General features: G+C 43.3%; 1 pseudogene across 1 annotated transcript in view; it reads right to left on the bottom strand.

Annotated features, from left to right (window-relative positions):
• The window catches only part of LOC310770774 (glycerol-3-phosphate acyltransferase 2, mitochondrial-like), a 56,783-nt pseudogene that overhangs the window by 35,225 nt on the left and 3,847 nt on the right, over positions 1–17,711 (bottom strand). Inside the window, exons 2-8 of the transcript in view lie at positions 15,846–15,940; positions 14,539–14,604; positions 13,949–14,011; positions 12,528–12,729; positions 9,850–9,919; positions 4,251–4,373; positions 2,672–2,771 (exon numbers count right to left, since the gene is read on the bottom strand). The product of the transcript in view is annotated as a glycerol-3-phosphate acyltransferase 2, mitochondrial-like (transcript). The remainder of the gene's footprint in view (positions 1–2,671; positions 2,772–4,250; positions 4,374–9,849; positions 9,920–12,527; positions 12,730–13,948; positions 14,012–14,538; positions 14,605–15,845; positions 15,941–17,711) is intronic.

The following is a 17,711-nucleotide window of genomic DNA, read 5'->3' as shown; positions in this document are numbered from 1 at the left end:
CCCACTGAAGTCAATCAGGCAATCAAGTTCTGTAACAGCAGCATGCTTCAGATATGTATTTACTTGTACTCATTTAGCCAACCATGTAATTAGAGCTGTCTAGTGTGCAGCTGAAACCTCACAGATAATTAAATGTAACAAGGCCAGAAAGAGCACAGTTGTCAGAGTGTTTTCAGACTAAAAAAAGAAAAGAAAAGAAAAAAGTTTCATCAGAATATATGGCTGAAAACTAGCCTGGTAAACCAGCCCGTCACGTGAACTCACATTTCATTTGGTTCTGCGTGACGGTCTGGCCCCAACTCTTCACCCAGTCCTTAGCAGGGGCGGGAGCATGGGCGGGCGTAGTTGCCTTGACAGACAACTCCTTCAGCCAATCAGGGTCGGATACAGTCAAACCCAAATCCACTCGGGAGAATATCAAAAACAAAAGCCGAGAAACTCTGCGGTTGCGGCGATACTCCTGTACTTGTTTAATTGTTGTTATTGAGTCTATTTCTGCAATAACTGCACTTTATGGCTGTTTAACACATTGAATGCCAGCCATGTTTTCATTCCTGTAGGTAAGTTGTGCCAGGGGTGTTTTTGACGATTCTGGCTCATTTTAGCAACAGCCGAGGATTCTTTTCTGTTAAGAATTCATGAACACCAATCATCTAAAAATAACTAATAGAATGTGTGCTTTCTCTGTCTAAAAGAGTTAGTTTGCAGAGTTAGTAGTTATGTAGATATTAGCCGTTGAGTACAGCATGGTTTCAGCGTCTGGAAATTTATTCAGAGATAAATGGCTTTTTGTGAAACAGTCACTTTAACCATTCATTTTTGGCATCAGTAAGACCGTCAGACATTCTAAACAATAGTTTTGAACAGTAATTTCCTCCATAACAACAGGAAACACCCCTCTCATTCAAACTCCTCCCTCCGTGTGTCTTCTCCAGGAGAAGACACACGGAGGGAGGAGTTCTCCTCCTTCCTCCTGGCTGTACAGCGGGCGTGTCAGAAGCGCTTTTGCTGCTGCCTGCCTGTGTGCCTGCCTGCCTGCTTGCGTGCGTGCGGACGCTCCTTGTGCGAGTCAAGATGGGCCGGGGAATGCGTGGGCGATGGGCAGATGTTGATTATGGCCTTTCTGAGGTGTTTCAAAGTGTGTTTCACCTATGATCTATTTTGCAAATCGCTCTCCGCTCTCTGTGTGCTGCTGCCGGTGCGCGGCCGCTCTCAGGCAAGACAAGTCTTGAGTGGATTACTGTAAAATCGCCACGGCATTTCCTTGAACGGCTTGGTCCCGCGGCAGTTTTTTCTTTGATTTCGGTCGTCTGGGGGAGCACTGTCAACACTTAGTGGGTCGGTAAAATAGATTATACACATTATCTTGCTCCAATAGTGATCTCGAAGATGTAAAAGTTGTTGATTGATGTTCCACCGTCAAAAAAAAAAAAATGTTTATGTAAGACGAGTAAACTCGGCTCTGGCACTTAAGCGTTGGATTATGTAAGACGAATTATTTCGGCTATGGCACTTAAGGTGTTAAACTATAGACCAAATCAGCGGGATGTTTACATTTACTTCCGGGTACCCCTGGGTCCACACATTATAATGGCGGTGAACGGCACAAACTGACGTGTTGAAGACAAAAACAGACAAAGAAGACAAAAATGGTTCGTCCGTGTTGTGTTGTTGTTTAATATCATTCATAACAACACTTTCACTAACGTTAGTGGAGACCAGACTAGCTTATTTACCTGTTGGACCAGACCAGAGTAGACTTGACGCTAAATTAAATTAACGTGGCGTCGGTAGCTCTGTCTGTAACGTTAACGAGTCTGCTCTCGCCGAGAAGAGCCTGGTGACGCGAGGTTACGAGTCTGCAAAAAAACAGCGAGTTTGACAGACAAACAAACATTATTAGCTAGCTAACACTACATAAAACAAACACAGAAGAAAGGCTAGATACGTCGGACAAGCATGTTTACCAACCGTTTAACCATTTAAATTGAAAGTAGTCGGCCGAAAACAACGAGAGGGTTTGACAGCATTTATTTGACAACACGCACATTTAAACCTGCCGCCTTCCCCAAGTGGTACCCGGAAGTAAATTTGTTTACATGGTGACGTCACGGTGATTTGGTCTATACAAACGCTGACATACTCCTCACGACGATCAGGCAAGGAGGCGGCCATTATTGTTTTGTTAGTGCAGTGCTAGTAGCGTTCCTGATTGGCTAACTTGAGCTGTCAATCACAGCGCAGTCGCTGATTGGCTCTTCCGCTCTGCAGCTTCTGCTAAACCCCCCCACTGGCTTTGGGGCCAGACCGTCAGGCAGAACCAAATGAAATGTGAGTTCACGTGACGGGCTGGTTACCAGGCTAGCTGAAAACACCCTGACATCAAGTCATGAGAGTATGGCACCAAAACATAAACATCACTGTTTAAATACTTAGTGTACTTTCTGTATTTTGGAGGAAAACTTTGGCCATATTTTGTAGAGTCATCTGAGCATGAAAAGCCAGGGAGGCATGTTGTTATGTGTGTGTGTGTGTGTGTGTGTGTGTGTGTACACGTGTGCATGCGCACGTGCGCACATGCCTGTGTGTGTGTTAGTGTCTTCTGGGCAAGGTTGGTGTGTGTGTGTGTGTGTGTGTGTGCGTGAATTGTGTGCACACAATTCACATGTACCTGTTGTGAGGCTCTGTGCAAAGCTGCCAGTTGGTTGAGGTTAACTTGAATACTGCCGAATACAGAGCCAAGCATCTTCAACATCACCCATCCCACAAATCTACACAGGAAAGGAGAGTGGATGGAGGAATAAAAAGAAAGAGGAGAGAAGAGGGATATAGATGACTGGAGATAAGGAGAGGAGGTGAATGTACAAAGTCGATGGAGAAAACAAAGGAGCAGCAGAGGAAATACAGGGCAGATGGCGAGGAGAGATTCTACAGTCTATAAGAAACAGACAAAAAAAGGCCAAAAGTTTCAACTCGATTTCACCAGCTGTTCACAGAATGGTAATGCGGTCGGTGGTTACTTGAAACAGGCTCTGAATGCCAGACAGAGACATAACACCCAATTCCAATTTAAAGCTACAATATGCAACTTTTCTACCTTGAACAGCAAAGTCTTTTGCAAGTGTGGCACTCTTGCCGGACCTGCAAAGTTCAGCCAAGTTTGGGCAAGTAATTTATCTTGATGAGCTGTCTGATGAAGTCTATTGGATTAACTTGCACTGCAAGCTGGCTATGTAGAAAATGGATAGACATTCTAGAAACACTCCCTTTTATTTGACATTAGCTTTTCTCAATTGTTTTTCTTTAGTCTTGCTTCCCTAATATTTTGTATTCTGTTTGGCTGGACAGTAACGGCGGCCAGTCTTATGGCTGGGACACACCAGAAGCATCTCCGAAGCAGCGAAACTCCGAAGCAGCGCGTCACCGAAGCGTCGAGCAGGAGCCTTGCCATTCACACCAGAAGCGCTCTGTTTTGCCCCATGCCGGTCACAATTTGTATTGACTTCAGGCCTGGCTGCATGCGGCTGATGACATCCCGCGTCAAAAATAGACCCGATGCCTAGCGTGATCCTCCCACGTGCTACAGTACGTCCTACCGGTGAAGCTCCCCCTCTCAAGTGAAAAGAAGCGGCTGGCAACTGTGCATGTGTCGGAGGAAGCATGGTGCTAGTCCTGGCTGGCCCCAGACCCGCAGAGGGTGGAGCAGCGACCGGGACAGCCAATAGGGCAGCGTGGGGATAAATTGGCCAAGTATAATTGGTGAGAAAATGGGAAAAAAATCTTTAAAAAATTCGGGGGGGGGGGGGGGGGGGGATTAACCTGATGCCGAAATTCTCACTTCAACATCATGAGGCGAGGCGCAGCGCAGCGCCGCAGGCGGTGTGATCGGTCTCCACTGTTAACAAGGACGCCAAAATGCAACTGCCTCCGTGAGGTGTTGCTTCAGCGTCGGATATGCTTCTGGTGTGTTTGGGGTGTTAGAAACGGTAAAGTCGCTGATGTTATCGGATCATCGGTGCTCCACGACATCACTGATGATGTCACAATCCATGGCAGCACCAAGGACCCTCACGATTATGGGCCCCTTGGCAACTACCCCATCCAAATAGGCACCTGACTGGAAGGTTGTACTGTATGCTGCAGCTTCATAAGGAAACAAACATAAATACACAAAGAAATGGACAAATCTCTCCCCCTCTCTCCATTTCTCATGCACACTACACCCCCCCCCCCCTCTTCCCCATACACACCGCAAGAAACCAGGAGAGATGCAGGTGTTAATGAGGGTGATGTATGGTGAGAGGCTGTTGAGTTGCCCTCGGCTGTCTCCCCCCTCTGGTGCTTTTTGTTCCGCTGTGAGAGCCTCCTGCACCCTGAAAAACATGGTCACAGGACAGCAGGGTTAACACAGCACAAAGCTGCTTCTGTGCTGCACTCACATACACAAACACTAACACCAGTCTTCCAGTGAGACAACATCATAACACTAACAACAGTCTTCAGTAAGACAACATCCTAACCCTAACAACAGTCTTCAGTAAGACAACAACATCCTAACACTAACAACAGTCTTCAGTAAGACAACATCCTAACACTAACAACAGTCTTCAGTAAGACAACAACATCATAACACTAACACCAGTCTTCAGTAAGACAACAACATCCTAACACTAACAACAGTCTTCAGTAAGACAACAACATCCTAACACTAACAACAGTCTTCAGTAAGACAACATCCTAACACTAACAACAGTCTTCAGTAAGACAACAACATCATAACACTAACAACAGTCTTCAGTAAGACAACAACATCCTAACACTAACAACAGTCTTCAGTAAGACAACATCATAACACTAACAACAGTCTTCAGTAAGACAACAACATCCTAACACTAACAACAGTCTTCAGTAAGACAACATCCTAACACTAACAACAGTCTTCAGTAAGACAACAACATCATAACACTAACACCAGTCTTCAGTAAGACAACAACATCCTAACACTAACAACAGTCTTCAGTAAGACAACAACATCCTAACACTAACAACAGTCTTCAGTAAGACAACATCCTAACACTAACAACAGTCTTCAGTAAGACAACAACATCATAACACTAACAACAGTCTTCAGTAAGACAACAACATCCTAACACTAACAACAGTCTTCAGTAAGACAACATCCTAACACTAACAACAGTCTTCAGTAAGACAACAACATCATAACACTAACACCAGTCTTCAGTAAGACAACAACATCCTAACACTAACAACAGTCTTCAGTAAGACAACAACATCCTAACACTAACAACAGTCTTCAGTAAGACAACATCTTAACACTAACAACAGTCTTCAGTAAGACAACAACATCATAACACTAACAACAGTCTTCAGTAAGACAACAACATCATAACACTAACAACAGTCTTCAGTAAGACAACAACATCATAACACTAACACCAGTCTTCAGTAAGACAACAACATCCTAACACTAACAACAGTCTTCAGTAAGACAACATCCTAACACTAACAACAGTCTTCAGTAAGACAACATCCTAACACTAACAACAGTCTTCAGTAAGACAACAACATCATAACACTAACACCAGTCTTCAGTAAGACAACAACATCCTAACACTAACACCAGAGCCCTGTAGCCTGTACTACGAATGTTGGATAAGAAGATCCAGGATCTGTCCCTTGATCTGGTTTGTCTAAACCAGATCAGCTCGATTGTAGTTAACTTGTACTACGAACCTCGTTTGCCAGTCGTTAACTCGAACCAGGTTTTTCTAATCAAGTTGACTGCGCGTGCACATGAAAATGCCCGTGCACACGAGCTCGTGCCCGCAAAAGAGGCGTGGTTTTTAACAACTAGCCAATCACAATGCAATATGGACCGCTCAGCTCAGAACCGTAGCTTTTACAGCGCCAGACACGCCTATTTCCTCATTCATCAAAGCCATCGACTACTATGTCAGAATCAAAATCCGCATTGGATATTTTTAGTCTGTTCCCGAATGACTGTCTAAAGTTACCACTTTTATTCACATCAGTCATTTATTTGAAGAGCGGTTTCTGCCTCCACGTATCCTACAGCAGCTGAATTCACCCTCTCAATAAACTGCGAGTGGAAGCAATGTGTAGCCTAATGTCTCAGTCCAAAATCCGTAGACCATTTAGGCTCAACGAATAATAATGATGTCATGTTTAGTCGCACTGATTGAATAATTCCTATAGGCTATCAATAAAAAAAAGAATGATAATAAAATTAAAAGAGGCTTCTGAACGACACGGTATGTGCGGGCATAGATTTCATTTATAAAAAATAGCCTATTTTGTGGTCACATATATTGTCAGCAGAGTCGCATATCTCCATATTTCATATAATGATGCTGGAAATATGAAGTTCAATCACATCATACAGGCCAAAAGCAACACTTGCAGCTGCAAAATGCAGGAGTAGGCTAGATATGAATCATCTTAATATGGGATCGCCTGTGTGCAGGTGATCCCATATTAAATTGCTTAGATGTAGTAGGCCAGCATGTAAGCTATGACTATTTCAATTCCAACCCAATGTCAGTCTCAGCTCCATTGCGCACACGGCACCGTGCGCTTTGGAGACGTTTATGTAACCTTTTTATGCCGGTTTAGTGATATTTCTCCACTCACTATTCAGCTGCAATCGATCAGCGGGATCAAACAACGTATCTAGGCTACTTGAGAGCACAAAAATGAATATATAAAAACATATTCCAAAGTGGTATAGGGCTTAATTAAAATAGCCAACAAGTGCAAGGCTTTAGTCCTTGATTAACATTAACATTGATTACCATTACTCATTCAACATTACAATTCGTGCTCCTTCGGGAAACTCATCCAGAAAGGGGTTGGCCATTTTTCCAAACTGCTGATTCGATTGGTTCGTGGGCGGTGGATTTAAGGTCTAATCTTATCCTTGCAACTTAACCTGCTACGGACCAGGTTAAGTGTGAAGCATAAGTTGCTATGGAAATATATGTCGGTAAGAAGTTAACTTGCTTTGTAGTACGGCCAAACCAGGTTTAAACCTGAAGTTACCTCGCTAAACCACTAAACTGGCTTTGTAGTACAGGCCTCTGTACTACGAAGCTAGTTTAACAGATCCGCGATAAGTCCCTTTGATCTGGTTTGACTGAACAGGATCAAAGCTATCTAGTTTAAGGATACTACGACGGTGGTTTTCTAGTCGATAACTGAAGCTGGGATCTGCCTGTGCACGCGCACGTTTTTCGCTCGTGCACAGGCGCGCGTCCACGCGAAAGAGGTGCGCTAGCCAATCACATTATGAACAGCTGAGTTGATCCACGCCCACACCCATTTCCACACCCATTTCCTCATTCAGCGCAGCCACAGTGTGATCAGAGATTTTTGCGGATATTTAATGTATCCGCGATTTAATGTCAGAATGAAAATCCGCGTTGGATAGTCTGCTGAAGGGCTGTCTAAAGCAGCAGCTTGTATTCACATCAGTCATTTGATTTACTTTGATCAGCGATTTCTGTCTGATACAGCTGCATTGATACAGGCAGCAGCAACAAATGTAAAAGTGTAATCTCAGTCTATACATTTCCACAATCTGTAAGCCTATTTAGACCATAGATTTAGAAACGCATGCTCAATGAATAATGATCTCTATCACTCATGTGTGTGGTTGCACTGATCGAATAATTCATATATAAAATAGCCTAGTATAAAGCCTAATAGCCTACTATAAAAGAGAAAACTGCTGAACTGAATTGAGACGATGCGGGCATAGTTATCATTGATAAAAACTAGCCTATTTTTGCTCATATATTGGCATACAGCCTACAGGACACAGTTCCAGCTGAAAGATGCAAGAATAGCCTGCATATTTAGTATTGGGGCTATCCCATATTTAAACTAATATCTATATTATATGTATAGGCTTTTCTGGCATGTAGGAGAATATCACCCTCACTCCATTTGAGGGTCCGTTCATGATATGCGCCGCGGTGATTAATAGTGATCATATTTATCCACGCATCGTTGAGCTGTTAAGACATAAAGTGGTAAGTAGGCTTAATTTAATTATGTAGCCTACAGAGCCACGAATGTTTTGCTTGTTCTATTCTCAGTTGACTGCAATCTATTTTTCATATGGCGATCTTATGAATGGTGAGTGACTCCAGAGAGCCGATATTATATGGGTCTCTCATGGATTTTGATCTTATCCTCTGAAGCTAGCTTTGCAGCGTCAGTTGCCATGGTGATTGAAAGTTAACTTGCTTTGTAGTACGGCTAAACCAGGTTTAAACTCAAACTTACTCGGATAAGGCATTAAACTAGCTTCGTAGTACAGGCTACAGTCTTCAGTAAGACAACAACATCCTAACACTAACAACAGTCTTCAGTAAGACAACAACATCATAACACTAACACCAGTCTTCAGTAAGACAACATCCTAACACTAACAACAGTCTTCAGTAAGACAACAATATCATAACACTAACAACAGTCTTCAGTAAGACAACAACATCATAACACTAACAACAGTCTTCAGTAAGACAACAACATCATAACACTAACACCAGCCTTCAGTAAGACAACAACATCCTAACACTAACAACAGTCTTCAGTAAGACAACATCCTAACACTAACAACAGTCTTCAGTAAGACAACAACATCATAACACTAACAACAGTCTTCAGTAAGACAACATCCTAACCCTAACAACAGTCTTCAGTAAGACAACAACATCATAACACTAACAACAGTCTTCAGTAAGACAACATCCTAACCCTAACAACAGTCTTCCAGTGAGACAACAACATCATAACACTAACAAGTCTTCCAGTGAGACAACATCCTAACACTAACACCAGTCTTCCAGTGAGACAACATCATAACACTAACAACAGTCTTCCAGTGAGACAACATCCTAACACTAACACCAGTCTTCCAGTGAGACAACAACATCCTAACCCTAACAACAGTCTTCCAGTGAGACAACATCCTAACCCTAACACCAGTCTTCAGTGAGACAACATCCTAACACTAACACCAGTCTTCCAGTGAGACAACAACATCATAACACTAACACCAGTCTTCCAGTGAGACAACATCATAACACTAACAACAGTCTTCCAGTGAGACAACATCCTAACACTAACACCAGTCTTCCAGTGAGACAACAACATCCTAACCCTAACAACAGTCTTCCAGTGAGACAACATCCTAACCCTAACACCAGTCTTCAGTGAGACAACAACATCCTAACACTAACACCAGTCTTCAGTAAGACAACAACATCATAACACTAACACCAGTCTTCAGTAAGACAACAACATCCTAACACTAACACCAGTCTTCAGTAGTGAAAATTCCACTACACTTGGCCTGAAAACCACCATCTAATGCAATAAATGTGCAAAATGTGAACTTTTCTTTTTAACAGTTCATTCAGTCACTTTCACTTCGACAAGTCATGTTTAAATGGGACTAAATGATGGCTACCTGTGGTAGTAAGTGGTGGTACAGTAGACTAATTCAGTGAATTAGGCCACTATTTGACATCCTCTATCTATATGACTTGTTATTGTTCTTCACTTTGAACCTTCAATTCAGCAGTTCGGTAAAGTTGGAAATATATTGACAGATTCGCACTTAGTCATACGAAGCTCTGATTTCATTTGAACCCTGTCTGACTGACGACACACAGACAGACCTCTACTATATAAGACACGATATTCTGCAACCAAAACAGCCCACAGACAGCGGTAAAATAACGTAACGACGGTTAAACCCATCTATCAAGTGACAAGTGTCACATGTATGTTGTATGTTACACCGTGAACTTACCGGTGACCAGCCAGCCGCCGCCATTTATGCCTTCTCCTGTGTTGTGGTAGTTCTCGACTTTTACCACAAGAGGGCGCCGCGAGACGGGCTGTCGTGGATTTTTAGAAGAAGAAGAAGAAAGACTTGTGTTACTGTTACGCTAGTCTATTCTATAGGCTACATTTATTCAAAAAGGTGATACTGTCAAGTCTACTCAGATGTGGTTCTGATAACAAGTCTTATCAAATGGAGATCCCTCATCTAATGTGGATGTATTTACTTACTCTAAGTCAGTGATTCCCAGTGGTCCAGGGACCACTGGTGTGCCGCGAGGCTCCACCTGGTGGTACTCAAGAGCCTTGCTGACTGACTGACATCAGCCTATCAACAAATAAGATGTTTACATGTATCTGTTTACAGTAGCCTATATGTTGGTTATTTGAGGTCTGGCTCGCAACAGTAGCCTACTACTGTTTAGCCTTGTACCAAGACGCTGATTACACTGCATTACATTGCATCAGCGTCTTGGATACTTGTCCTTTTCCGGTCGGCGGTTTTGGTTTTCCCTGATTTACGTGTCCATAAACGTTCAAATCCAACATGTAATGTACTCACCCTCAAAGCCACAGATGTTAGGAAGCTCTACGGAAGCGTCGCCGGGTCTTTGTATATTCCTTATTGTTCAATAAACGTGCATTTTATCCCAGATGTCCGACTTTTTCTCCTCACTTCTTCTTTGTCCCGCAATGAAGAGTGCACCGGCTGTCTACTGCGCCACAGCGCCTCTATAGCGGTTAGGAGGTGTATATAACCAATGTGCAATACACCTCCCAACCGCTATAGAGGCGCTGTGGCGCAGTAGACAGCCGGTGCACTCATTCATTGCGGGACAAAGAAGAAGTGAGGAGAAAAAGTCGGACATCTGAGATAAAATGCACGTTTTATGAACGTTTATGGACACGTAAATCAGGGGAAACCAAAACCGCCGACCGGAAAAGGGGACAAGTATCCAAGACGCTGATGTAGTGTAATGTAATCAGCGTCTTGGTACAAGGCTAACTACTGTTTAGCCTTTCTGATGCTATTGCATGGTTAAATCAGTGGTTTTTATATTGGGGGGGGGGGGGGGGGGTTGTTAGCTGCAGTGGGAAGTGGTACTTTGGAAATGTGGTTTGATACATCGTAAATTTGGGAACCAGCTGCTGTCATTTAGAGGTGTAATTGCATGTTGCCCCCAGAGGAGGGCGCAATACACTTGTCTGTGTCTGTCTTAATGCATGTTTTGACTTTTTTAAACATTCTTTCCTGTCTATTATCACAGCCCTCCTGTGATAACAGGGGGGGGATACAGTACTCCACTCAGGGAAATCCAGACTTACCTACTCCATTTGTCAGTTGGTCCATGCTACTCCACTGTCCTATTTCAAAGTTAAATGCATATAATACAGGTTTTTGCATTGATAAATTGTGGTTAGGTGTGGTTCATATGTGACAGTCAAAATAGGCAAGAAAAGTGACAATAGTTGTAGCCTATTTGTGACAAATCATCAAAATCTGAATGGAATACAATGGAAAATAGTGTTGGCAAGAGTCACAAGCATGTTAGATTCATAACAGGGATATCATAGAACAGAATTGCCACTCAAATAGTTTCCAATCACTTTTCAAGGACAACTTATTTCATCAGAATGAATCATTAACATTTAACACAGTGGTTCCAAACTTGAGGTTGCGACCCCAAGTGGCATCGCTTGGAATGTTCATGACTTCCCATTCTGTTGCTATTAATCACAATGATGTTATGCTACGGCTTTATTGTGTTTTTATCCTCGGTGATTGTCTGTATCTGTATTTGTGTTCCCTGTTTCTTTGTTGACATTCACCAAATAAAGTCAATCAATCAATCAATCAATTAAAGCATCACATGTTTCATCAACTGGTGAGGGATTATTGGAATTTCCCCTGAAGATTCTACTGTTAAAAAAATCACTTTGTCCCAAATAAAAGCAAAACTTATATTAAAAACTTGTAAGCAATGGAGTGTGTTCATGGCTGATTTGACAGCAATATAGTGCTACTTTTTTATGCTAATCTTACTATGGAATGAAGGAAACTGTCTGTCCATCTGTATCCATTTAAAGAAACTTGTTTCATGAGTGCAAACACTGAAATTGGTAGCGTAAAACCAATATATATACAAGCACATTGAAAAGTGCATTTTAACGAGCAGATGCGTTTCTACTGTACCTTACTCTAGAGTTTGCACCCTGACGAAGGCACTTTCGCCGAAACATGTTGGTGTAACCATTAAAACACAGCGGAGGAGAGTTTGAGTGTGCAACTTCTTTTCTTTATGTTACTTTGAATTTTCATTTGTCTGCACCTCTTCAAACTTTTTGGGTGTGCTCCACTCTATATACGTTGAATTAGTCTAGGGTTTGACAACAAAAAACCTGGATGTTTTTTAGATGATGCAAACTGAACATTTTATATACGAAGTTTTCAGGCTTTACGTGACATGCTTTACACGTCACGGGAACATAAGGCTGTGTGTAGGCCTAGCAACGTTGAGAGGAAATAAAACTCTTCCACCGGCATTGTGATTGGTTAACTTGGCAACTGGGATGGTTTTTGATCCGGGCCTCATGACAACGATCGGGCTGTTGAAGCACGCCTTCTTCGGTACTTCCTGGTTGACGGGGCGTGGCCTCAGGCAGCTGGCTTGGTGTGTTTTTGAGGGGGGGCGAGGCAGTGTGGTGCAGGTGTCTACACAGGTCTCTCTTGCTGCGCTTGACGGCGCAGGGGCGACTCTTGAGACGGAACTTCTTCAGGTCCTCCTTGAAATCTTCATCATGCATGGGCTGGTACGACTCGGGTTCACAGTGAGACTGCAGAGAAGAACAAGACAGATTCAAAATACGTCAACAAAAATAGTTAGGCAACTGCAGTCCTTGGACAAAATGATAAAGATCTTTACAGACAGGTTGCTGTATCAATATAATATAAAGCATCCCAAAATCTAAAGCGCCTGATATAACGGGCCATCGGTGAGCATCTGTGGGCCTCATTTTTGCAGTGTGTTCTGTTCTGCACCGTTGGCACTAGTCAGCAGCTTTTTCGGACGAGTCAGCAGGTTGAATCGGCATCGAGCCGACGGCGACACAAATCACTCTGATTGGCTGGTCAACTTAAAGGGATACACCACTTTTTTGGAAGTTTAGCTCATTTGCCACATCCCCCCCACATAACCAAGATACACCATGCCTTACCGGCACTGTCCGCTCAGTTTACAGTGAGCTACAGTCGTGAAGTTAGTAATTATCGCCATAGAATGGAGGCTAAGGGCCTGTGTCCACCTAGCGTATTTTTCCGACGTTAAACGCTGGGAGTGCGCTGGGGAATGCTGATCCCAGCGCACAATATACAAGGAAGCAGTCTGCAAGTAACGTTAGTTCAGCTTGATAGCTGACAGCTAGCATGCTAACAACACAGGTAGGCTACGCTATTAAAAGCAGTAAGCACAACACTCACCAGAAATATTAAGTGTCTAGCCGATCTGCTCCCACAATTGAGCCGTTCTGTCTCTGTTGCGATAGTTTTTCCATATGATTAGTTACCAGAAAAGGAGCAGCCGACACCAGCGTCTTTCTGAAAGTTAAAATATTTTCAGCTGGAAGCGCTGGGAGCGGGCGCACAAAAACGCCGAAAAAAGACGCTGGCAGTTGTGCACTTTCTCTAGACGTCCGTGTGCGCTCGCATACGCTCTCACCCCATTGGAAACAACTGAAAAAAGACGCTGGACCTGAGGAAAAGACGCTAGGTGGACACAGGCCCTAATGGTGCAGCTGTTAAAAATCTGCCAAAACACACATCCCACTGTGCCAAAATACATGTTGTGCTTCGGGTACTCACCACGTGATGAAATATTAATCCAAAATGCACATAATTGGTCTTTTTGGAAGGAAAAGAGGTAGCCGGCACTACTTTCCAAACATGGCCGCCGACCTCTTTTCCTTCCAAAAAGACAGAGTGCATGTCAAATCCTGCAAACTGCCAATACAGAATAAAAGATAGATAAAAAAAAAACTGAAATAGACAAATACTCACCGTCTCTGGGGTAATGTACTTGAGGTCCAGATGTTTACCATCCACTGTGGGAAGTAGGAAAGGCTGGGGAATAGGGGTTATAAGAGGGGAATAGAGTTAGGAAACTAATTATTTGATGCAATTTAGTTATTAGGGCAGTGATACTCAACTTGCGGCCCGGGGGCCAGATGCAGCCCGCAACAGGGTGCAGAGTGGCCCCCGGACCATTTTCTAATAATTTCAAGTTAGTTTTCATTGTGAATTTGAATCTAATTCACAATAAAAACTAACGTGAAATAAAGTTTGACTGAGCTCCAGTTAAATGGTCTGCTCGCTATCCAGACACTTTTATGTATGTACTTAACTAACTTAACCTAACTAACTATCCGGTGTGCGCAACATTGTCAGACTAAACTCTGGCTGACACCCGAAAAACCTACAATCCGCTACGGAAAAATGTATATTGTTTGTTTATTAACTGGCCCCTGGCCTCCTATCATTTCACGGAAGTGGCCCCCGGGCAAAGCAAGTTGAGTCTGTAACTGTAACTGTAACTGTATTACGGCATGAAAGACTAGAAGGAAAAACTAGAAGGATCTTATAAGCCCTACCTTGCTGAAATCTCCTATCGGCTCCTTAGCGCCATCATCACCGTCCAGCAGCTTCTCAATCTCCATCTGACAGATGCCAAATAGTGAGACAGAAGTAATTAAGTAGTAATCACACAGTGATTTAAATAGTCAGTATGTAGTAATCACCAGTAGTGAAAAGGACCAATTTTGTACTCATTACTACTGAAATCACTACACATCTCAATAGCAATCAAGTAGTGGAACCAGACCAGTAGGTTTGGTGTAGATATTGTATAGTAGTGATGATTCAGTAGTGCTTTTTCATGAGGGTGCATACAGTCAAAAGCACCAGATTTGTCACGGGGGGTTAAAGTTGATATTTTCCCCATTAAAGACCCATAATTAAAACCCAATTAATTTATTTTGCCTCAATTGTCATGTTTGAGGTGGGATCCACATTTAAGACAACTTAAACATGTGCTATATATAGCATTTTAACATCAATAAAATCAATACCACATTTGGCAAGATGTGGTGGGAAATCTGTGTGACTATCTTCTAGGATAAATAGAGGGAGTGACAGGGTTTACAGAAATTAAAATGTGGTATTTTTTGACAAACGCTAGCAATCGTCTGAACGACGGTCTCATTACCTCCACCAAGGAGGGCTATAGCCTATGTTTGTTTGTTAGCAGGATTACAGGAAGAACTACTGGGCCGATTTTCATGAAACTTAAGGCGCTGACAAGCTTCTGCGCAGCCTCGACTTGGAGCCTTGCCGCCACCGAGCAGCGACAGCGAGACTGTGCATACTGGAACGTAACTCGACGCGTTGGCTGCGGTACACGTCCAAAACGTTATCTTGTCGTTTACCAAGAACTTGCAATCATGTCGGTGGGGGGACATTTTATTGTCCCTCCATTTCAAAACTCATTCCGGTGAGCCTGCAGAAGGCTTTGCTAGATGAGGGACAAGCACTGTTAAATGAGGAAATGGCATTTCCTCATTCCTCACAACAAGGAGTTGACGCCACGGAGTCACATTTTCGAGGAGCTGCAGCCCCCTACGCCGAGCTGCACCGATAGGACGCCCAGCTGCGGCGACCCCCTCGGCGCAGTCAGCGCCGGCGATTTCGCTCCAGCATAATTTGCGCTTTAATGGTCATGGGTCAAGGAAGAACCCATTACATTTTGGAGCGGATCCGGATCACGAACAAGCAATAATAATAGCACAAACCTTGGTGGAGCCAGGTCTGTGTGCTATCAGATATCATAACAGATGATCCATAAGTAGAGCAAAATGTTTTGATTGGAATATGTAAAAGCTCTCAGAGTCATAATACTCACAGACAGTTGGACGCTTGGTTGGGTGGTGGGGACGTCTGTCTCTTCCTCTTCCTCTTCCGGCACCCCTGCTAAGGTTGGCTGGAACCTCTTGAACCCTGGAAGTGATAAAAGCAGAGATGTAGACATAGTGGAGGGAGGATGAACCCAGCTAAACAGAGTTGACTCACCTTTTGATGTGCTGAATACAGTGAACCCAGCTTTGTAGGGCTGGCATGAATCATGATTGATAACAGAAACTCAGAGGCTACATTACACAGTCACTTTAAGTCATGTATACAACTCATGTAAGATGCAAAGATGGCCTTGTTCTAAGCACTGTAATGGAAGCTAAAGCTGACGTGCATCCTATTCTCTTTCATCTGAACATGTTGAATTGTGGCTACATACATGATGTGTATTTTCATGTGTTTCAGGTGCACCAGACTCCCCCGCTCCAAACATCTCATTCCGAGGTGATGGTATCTTGGTGGATACCATGCAGTACCAGTACTTGGTGGTAGGGGTGCACCGATCACGTTTTTTGCCACCGATCACCGATTGCCGATCACCTATGAGAAATATCTGCCCAACCGATCATCGACCGATCACCGATTACCGATTACCGATCACCGATATATATATATATATTTATTTATTTATTTTGTAAGCGGCTATAGCAGTCTATTATAGAACAGTTTCCATTTTACATAAAGGCCTACATTTCATGCATCAAATTGAAAGTGCAGGACTTTTTCTTTTTCTACATCAATATTTTATACTGTGTAGGCTAAAGGAAACCGCCAACATGATTTTTTGTGTGTGAGATAATTGGAGCACAAGACTGTGTTGAACTAAATGGCTAGTAGTTCAGTCCAGTTCCCTCAGTTCAGTTTATAAAAGAACAAAAATCATTCCACTTCGGGATTTCCATGTTACCAGTTCAATGCAGTTCAGTTCACTCAATAAAAATACTCCATTTTCCGGGATTGCCCTGTTACACAAGAAAAATAACTTCGACCCAAGGAAACTATTTTATCGATTAAGCCAAAGCGGCTAAGCTAACCGGAGCTATTAACGTTAGGAGGATACACGCAAATATGGATCAAACACAGACTTAACAGCATGCAAATGGCTCGGTAGGCGGGAGGACTGAGGTAACTTCTCTGCTGAGTCTGCTCTAATCACCAGCTGATTTGTGTGATTCAAAGACGCAAGGGGTGTGTTGACAGTCTGGTGTTGGGTGTGTGGAGGTGAGTACACTGATGAAAGCAACGTGTGTGCTTTGCACACAATGATATAAACGTTAGAGCACAATATAAGTTTAACGATAGACATTGAAGACATGAAAATGGGCTGCCTCATGTTTCTCACGTGCAGCATGATCGGCTATGCAATCGGCGACAATAAATAAATATCTACAACAGCAGATCACATATTTGAGGTCAAAATCGGCCGAGATACAGATTGCGTGCCGATCGATCGGTGCACCCCTACTTGGTGGCACTGCAAACTCCACTTGCAGCTTGAATGGCCCTCCTAAAAGGCCTCTCGTGGATTGTTGGGCTTCTTCCTCACGGAAGACGCAGGCTGGGCCGCTAACCCATACTGCCAGTGACTCATAGGAATAGACTACGTGACAACCAGGAAAGACTAGTGACTACTGGAGAGTCAGTTGACAGCCGGAACAGGGACGGCACCCGGGTAGCAGTATGGGTTAGCTCCCCATCTTTTTACTGGGGACCCCCTGCAATGCCCTCAAGGACCCCTGAAGCTCGCCAGACCCCAGTTTAAGAACCACTGCTTTAAAATGGCTTTCATGTGTGTGTCTTACCATGGACTCACTGATGAGGAGCAACAGCAAAGCTTCATCTGTATTCTCCTGAGGAC

The sequence above is a fragment of the Poromitra crassiceps genome (assembly GCF_964638095.1).
Source record: "Poromitra crassiceps genome assembly, contig: HAP1_SCAFFOLD_224, whole genome shotgun sequence".
NCBI classification, from domain to species: domain Eukaryota; kingdom Metazoa; phylum Chordata; class Actinopteri; order Beryciformes; family Melamphaidae; genus Poromitra; species Poromitra crassiceps.
Note: the sequence above shows the minus strand (reverse complement) of the source record. Positions and strands in the feature narration are given on the sequence as shown.